This window comes from Phyllostomus hastatus, unplaced genomic scaffold, assembly GCF_019186645.2.
Source record: "Phyllostomus hastatus isolate PE091 unplaced genomic scaffold, TTU_PhHast_1.1 phas_contig_549, whole genome shotgun sequence".
NCBI lineage: Eukaryota > Metazoa > Chordata > Mammalia > Chiroptera > Phyllostomidae > Phyllostomus > Phyllostomus hastatus.
The window spans coordinates 750,310-757,948 of NW_025333907.1; the positions used below are offsets into that span (position 1 = coordinate 750,310).

A 7,639-nucleotide genomic window follows, 5' to 3' on the forward strand; every position below is an offset into this window, starting at 1 on the left:
ATGATTAATGAGCTTTACCTGAATTCCTGTGTAAAGGAACCCAATAAAAGCCTTCTGGGGCAGGAGAATGAGGTGCTCTCCCCTAGGGAGGGTGGCTGAGGTGCTCCCAACTAGAGAGAGTGGCTGTTCCATCCCTATTTCCCCACACGACCTGGTTGTCTCTGTGTATGTTTTTCTCATGTTTTGATGAGCCATCTACAGCATTCCGCTGTCACTGCAGGCCAGTGGTCGTGCCAGGTTAGCTTTTACTAAATTAAATAATAGAATTCTGTGGGTAGTCAGTCACTGATACACATTGGACTGAAAAAGAAATGTGCGTTAAGTTACCATGCAGATCTATACAACAATCAAATGCAGAAAAACACAAAAATGCACCCTTTCCTTCGGTATAAGAGAACTAAGTAGTTTTGTAAGCTAAAGCTTGGTTAAGCACCAAAACACTAAACAAAAGCTTTTTATTTTTAAGAAAAAAGTATGTTTTGTCACTTTCTGTTCTCAGCATATATTTCAATTCTTTCCAGTGGAACCAAAACCTCCAGAACCCCATTCAATGTCTTCCAAATCTTGAACTTCCTCTATTTCTGTATAATAAACCTGTTCACAAATGCACTGTGCAATGCAGTCACCCTTTTAACTTCAAAGTTTCCTTGGCCAAAATTGAATGGTACAACAGCAGTATTTCCTCCATAATCTTCATCTATGATACCAGCTACTACATCTAGGAAGTGTTTTGCAGCCAAATAAGAACATGGAGCTACTCTTCCATAGCACCCAACAGCAAGAGTGATCTTAATGTCAGTTTTCACAAGGTCTTTCTCCACAGGTGGCACTGTGTAAGAGTTGCTACTGTACAGATCACAACCACCCGCCTGTGTGGATGCCTTGGTTGCAGGGGTGGCGTGCTCCCAGAGCAGAAGGAAAGGTATCCCTGAACCACCCTCCTCTGCAGGACACTACTGCTTGCTGGAGGAGATGGTGTGTACCTCTTCAGGCCATGGCATGCCAGAGCAGAATGTGGGCACAGGTTGCCACAGAGAAACAGGAAGGCATGAATCATATCATTTCAAAAATTACATTCAACTTAGAACAGATTTTTTTAAAAACATTTTATTTATTTATTTTTAGACAGAGGGGAGAGGAGGAACATGAAACATCATGTGAGGTGGCCTCACATGCGCCCCCTGCTGGGGACCTAGCTCACAACCCATGCATGTGCTCCAACAGGGAATTCAGCCATGGACAGATATAAAATGAAGACTATTTCTGTAACTCAAAAGACCAAACAGAGATTGACCATTAAACAAGCACAGAAGAAAACAAGATACTTCATGAACAGTGTAAGGAAAAAAAAGCAGACAAATGTGCACTTCAATTTAATGGCAATTGCCATATGGCTCATTCGTATTTGAATCAAGTCCTACAATGCCTTAAGTACTGATCTGAAAACTATCATTTATATTCCTAATATGTAAAGAAAAACCCTAAAAAGTTAAAGTTTGGAGAATTTATCATATATAAGGAATCACCCTGGAAAAGCAGTAAGATAATGACTGACTGAGACTGAGAGATGCTGATGTCCAGGTCTTTCTCTTAAAGGGCCTGACACAGACTTACACAGACTCATCAACTCTGACCTTCAGCCTTGGGACAGTAGATTAAAAGGTGCTATGGACATTCAGGGAGGGTCTCAACAGTCTGGTTTCTGGCCTAAGGCTAGAAGTGGGGACAGTCTCCCAAACAGAAGTCATCTGAGGCCATTCTTCCCTGCTGAGCCCTCCTGACAACAGAGCTAGAAGGTGCTGTATCTGAGTCCACTCCTACCTGGCTAATGCTGTAGTGATTCCCTCAGTCCCCGTGATTCCCTGAGGCCTTGCCCCACTCTACTTGAGAATTCACCCAAGTCACACCCAGTAGGTTTTCCATACAAATGGTGCCTCTTGTCTTATGGTTCAGACTCTCCTAAATCTCTCAAAGAGGCTGAATCTACCCTCTACATGCTTTATACTTCTCACTCGGTGGCTGTGGGAAAGCAAAAGGACATTTTCTTTCCACATTTTATTGTTGTTCAAGTACAGTTGTCTCCATTTTCCCCATCACTCCCCCAACACAGCCATCCCTACTTCCCCACATTGATCCTACCTCCTTTTAGTTTTTTCCATGTGTCCTTTGTACATCTTCCTGAAAATCCTTGCCCTCTACCCCCATTATCCCTTCCACCTCCCCTCTGGTTACTGTCAGTTTGTTCTTTATTTCCATGTTTCTGGTTACATTTTGCTTGTTTGTTCATTTTGTTGATTTTTTTCTTATAGGTGAGATCATATGGTATTTGTCTTTCACCACCTCACTTATTTCATTACCATAGTGCTCTCCAGATCCATCCATGCTGTCCCAAAGGTTAGGAGATCCTTCTACCCTAAGAACCCTGATACACCTATTCTAAAGAACCTATGCCCACCATTGTTCCTAGCAGCAGAATTTACAATGGCCAAATGCTGGAAGAAACTTAAGTGCCCATCAGGAAATGAATGGGTCTGCAAACTACAGTACACATGCACAAGCACAAAGATATTTTTAAGTGAAACAGAAAAGTAGATTGTCTCAGGTTGGGGAGGTGCATTTTCATACAAGAAAATCACCGAGTCTAAACTTTGTAGGGCATTGTTTGCATCCCCCAGAGGGTTAAAAATATAAATCAGAAAACATGACACATGTCCCCAGGCTTCCTGGGATTTCTGTGACAAACTGCAGGATCTCAACCACTTCCTTCATGAACCCTGTTCTTGGCACAAAAAAAAATAAAAAAAAAGAGAAAAAGGCTTAGCGTACAATTTCTAAGCAACATGCACAGATTTTCCCAGGTCCCCAAAGAAATGCAAGAGAAGCCTGACCATGGTTACCATCACAGACAAAAAACAACTTAATTATATACACTGCACATGTTTTTTAAGATTGCATGTATGTATTTTTAGAGAGGGATAGCTTTGGCCGTAACTGCTAGTAGGATAACAGAGGTCATTGGAGTCAAAACAGAATTCGGAAACCATGTAACCATGTAAGTGCATAGGATACTGTTGGAGACGAGCTGGCACTCTATGACAGCAACAGAAATAAGCCTGGGTTTTCACAATTCTTTCCACTGAAGCACAGCTTCCAAAACCACACTTGAAGGTCTGGCTCCCTCTGAAACCTTTGTGTTACTCACTTGTGACATCTGCATCAGAATTCTCACCTACCTGGAGGGGTGAATATTGACTGTTTTTGGGAAACATCGTGGCTCTCCTGCATTTGTTCCAAAAATGTGACCAGGCCTGGCTTAGAAACAACAAGACCTGTGTACAAAATAAATATTATTATTTTTTAAAGACTCCCAATTTCCAATCCATGTTGTGCTCAGGTAAGAACACTGCAGGAAAAGTAAAATATTCTAGTAGATCATTTTGCAAAGAACTGTTTCCTGAAGCACCTTAACTGTTCTAACAATGCATAAATTTTTCAATGGGATCCTAAGGGCCATCATTCTTGAAGCCTTTATTTTCTACAGGAGATAACCCCCAATTTCTCCCTTGTGATTATGAAGCTGAAAGTCTACCATACAAAGTCAAGTCCCCAAAAGATGTTATATAAAGAAAATCATGTGGTTGGGGCAGGCAATGTGAAGGAAGTCAGCCTCACCAAGGGAGACCAGGTTGCTATAATTCTCCAATATCACATCTGAGTACAATTTCCGCTGAGCTGAGTCTAGGCATTCCCATTCCTCCCAAGACAAATCTTCTGGTATATCCTTGAAGGTCAAAGATTCCTGAAAAAAAAAAAGAGATGAATTTATGAAGGATACACAGCACAGTCCTCAGTGTCATCTAACATGAAAATTGTTAGAAGTGGTTTTGACCTAGGAGATATCCTGCATCATTCAGGAAATCCACTTTGACTCTCTAACACTCTCTAATGTATTTTGTAACATCAACAAGTGAGGATAATACATGTCTACAAATCCAATGCAAAGACATTACTTTTCAGGAAAATCAACTTTAAAATGAAGGAACACACACAGGCATATGGATTGTTGAGTATTGTATTTGTATCATTCAGAATCAGCTGTGTATACTTCTCAGCTATAAAAGGCATGGTGAGTTGAAAGTGTAAGTAACTTCTTTAAGTTTCATTCAGGGAACAAAAAATGTCCTTGTGTTAAAATGCAGATTTTGATTTAAGAGTTGTGGCTGAGGCCTGTGTTTTCACATTTTTCAAGAGCTCACTTTTTTAAGTATGTTTGATTGAGTATTCTGTTACAATTGTCCCATTTTTACTCCCCTTTCCCCTCCATCCTGCAAACCCCATACTCTACAATTGCCTGGATAAGTTCATGACCATGGGTTATACAAATAAGTTCTATGACCTCTCCATTTCTTATACTATTTTAATTCTTCTATTTTGTACCCACCATTTATGCTTCTTCTTCCCTGTACCTTCTCCCCCCAATTATCCCCTTGCCCCCAGCCCACTCTTCACCCTCTAGAATCTCCATTTTTCTGAATTTTTTCCTCTTCCAGTTGTTTGTTTATTTTCTGTTTCTTTTGGTTTTGTTTTACAAGTTCAGCTGCTAATACTGTGAGTTTATTGTCATTTCACTATTCATATTTTTGATCATCTTCTTTTTCTTAGATTAAGTCCCTTGAACATTTCATATAAGGGCTTGGTGATAATGGACTCCTTTAACTTGACCTTATCTGGGAAGCACTTGATTTGTCCTTCCATTCTAAATGATAGCTCTGCTGGTTAGATTATTCTGGGATGTATGTCCATACCTTCCATCATTTTGAATACTTGTTTCCAGCCCCTTCTTGCCTGCAAGGTTTCTTTTGACAAATCAGCTGCTAGTCTTATGGGTTCCCCTTTGTAGGTCACTCTCCTTTTGTGTTGCTGGATTTAAGATCTTCTTATCTTTTATCTTGGGTAATGGAATTGTGATGTGTCTTGGTGTCTTCCTCCTTGGGTGTAACTTCTTTGGGACTCTGAGAGCTTCCTTCACTTGCAGGTCTATTTCCTTCAGCACACACAGTAAGTTTTCCTTCATTATTTTTCAAACCAGTTTTTCATTTCATCTCTTCTTCTCCTTCTGACACCCCTATGATTAGAATGTTGGAAGGTTTAAAGTTGTCCCAGAGGTAATTCAGCCAATCCTCAATTTTTAAAGATTCTTCTTTCTTCATACTATCCTGGTTGAATATTTATTTCTTCCTACAGGACCAAATTATTGCTTTCAGTCCAGATTTCCTTCCTTTCCCTGTTGGCCCCCTGTATGTTTGGTGCTTTCGTTCATTTTTAAAAAATCATTTTATATTTTAGAGAGTGGGAAGGGAAGGAGGAAGAGAGTAAGAGAAACACCAATGTGTGGTTGCCTCTACCATGCCCCATACTGGGGAACTGGCCAGTAACCCAGACATGTGCCCTAACTTGAAATTAAACAGAAATTGTTTGGTTAACAGGCTGGCAGTTCATCCCTTGTGCCACAGCAGCCTTTCATCTTTTGCTGGAATGCTGATTGGTTCTTTTCATTTGGGCCATATTTCAATGTCTCATTGTACCTGTTATATTCCTAGGGATTGTGCCTTAGGTATTTGCCATGGAAGGGCAACCCACTTTGCTGTGTTGTGGTGCTGTTTGTGGGGCAGGGTTCAGAGAGGGAACAATCCTGCTTGCTCATCTCTCACCCAGCTTTCAGTCAATTCTCCCACTACCCTCAAGGGAACTGCCCTTTCTGGTGCTAATTCTGTGGTGAGTGGTCTTTTGTACATCCTAGGATCACTGCAACAGAATTTTCTGTGAGACAGAGTTTCTCCTGCTGTTGCAACCTTCACAAGTTTTTATAGTCAGAGGTTTTGTGGCTTCAGTTCCCTGCACTCAAACCCTGGACTGCACTGTCTCTCTCATTCCCCTGTTGTTCTCCTGGTTTATCTGCATTTGAATGTAGAACCATCAGGTTCACCAACTCTTGCCTCACCTCCCCAGTCCTCCAGCCACTGCCTCACACTCCTGGTATGCCAGCTGCCAACTTGCTGCAAGTCATCTCCACACTGACTGTCCATATCTGTCCCTCCTATTAGTCTGCATGAATGTTTCTTCTTTAAGTCCTTGGTTGTCACACCCCATACAGTTCAATCTTTGGGCATTTCTGGTGGTTTGTTGTTTTCAATTGGTTGTTATCCTTTTTTTGTTGTGCAAGTAAGTAAATCATGTCTACTACACCTCAATTTTGGCTGGCAGGGACAACCTCACTGTTCAGTAATGAAGCCATGTTCTCTGGTGCACATGCCATACTTCTGAATGGCACAAAAGGGAAGACAAAGAAAATAAGTCACACATGACTTTGGGTAGAATGAATTTTGTAAAATTTACATTTCCCAAGAAGTAAGAAACATCCACAATTTTATTTGAAAATTTAGTATAGTTACTTTGAGAACAAGATTATTCTTGATATGAGAATATTTTCTAAAACATACAGTGAAAGGCGGACCTTGAGTTTTACTACAAACTGGAACTACAATTTTTAAAAATCACAGGCAACTGCATATAGAGACCACATGGAAGTTCACTGCTCTGTTTGTAATGGAGAAGAATGAAAACATCTTAAGAGAGTAAAAAGACAAATCACTCAACTCTTAACATTTTATGCACATAGTCAGATATACTCATACATATGAAAGTAGGTACAAATGAAAAGTAATAGAACACAGAATTTCTATATCAATGCAATCTAGATTATTTTATGATTCTGTAAATCTGGTGAATCTCTGTGTGAAAGATACCCTTTGTGGTTTCTAAACACAATAAAGAAATAAAAGCATAATAATAGAAAAGAAGTTAGAGCTATTGTTTCTTAGTGTTTTATTTCTTAGAAAATGTTTCTTTATCATGTGTGGAGAGCTAGATGTTACCAATTGAATTGAATTAAACATGCATTTATAATATGATTCTTGTAAAATTACCTGAGAGTATGAAAAGTGATAATGTAGAGTATGTCTGTGACATGAGTGTGCAATATAATAAAAGTGTACAGGAACAAGGCCCCACTGATTACATCCTTCATGTCAAAAGCCAATGATCTCTATGAAATAAATGTAGGGCCTTCATTTTCCAAAGCAAACAGAAGTTAAAAGGACTATAGAAGTGTCCAGATGAAATGGGATAGTTTTTTCACATCCCTCAATAATTTCCTGCCAGACTCTGGTTAATGATAAAGGAAAAACTACTAACTCTACACTGAAAAGTGCACCTCAGCCAAGTGTCTATCAGGTGGATGGGAACAATGAATATTCACTGACTGAGGCATGCAGAAGGATATTGTCTTATTGGTGAAATACCTAAATAAGAAAGTAATGATATGAACATAATCATAAGTAAACACTTCAGTTTTTCAATGTCAATACACAGGAACCTCTCATATTCAGTACACTAATTATATATATAAATAACAAGACTTTCTTATCAATTGAGTGACAAAGTCTATTCTACTGACTGCTCTTTTTCAGAACATTCAGAGTGATTCTCACTGGAAAATCTGCATTTTCTTACCTCTGATGTACAACGGTAATGATTCAGCTATATGAACTTAACCATATATATCCCTGCCAATACTGGA

The 7,639-nt window shown here is 39.5% G+C and overlaps 1 pseudogene; it reads right to left on the reverse strand.

Moving 5' to 3' along the window:
- Positions 1-507: 507 nt before the first annotated feature.
- Positions 508-1,001, reverse strand: LOC123824197 (annotated as a pseudogene).
- Between the last annotated feature and the right edge of the window lie 6,638 nt (positions 1,002-7,639).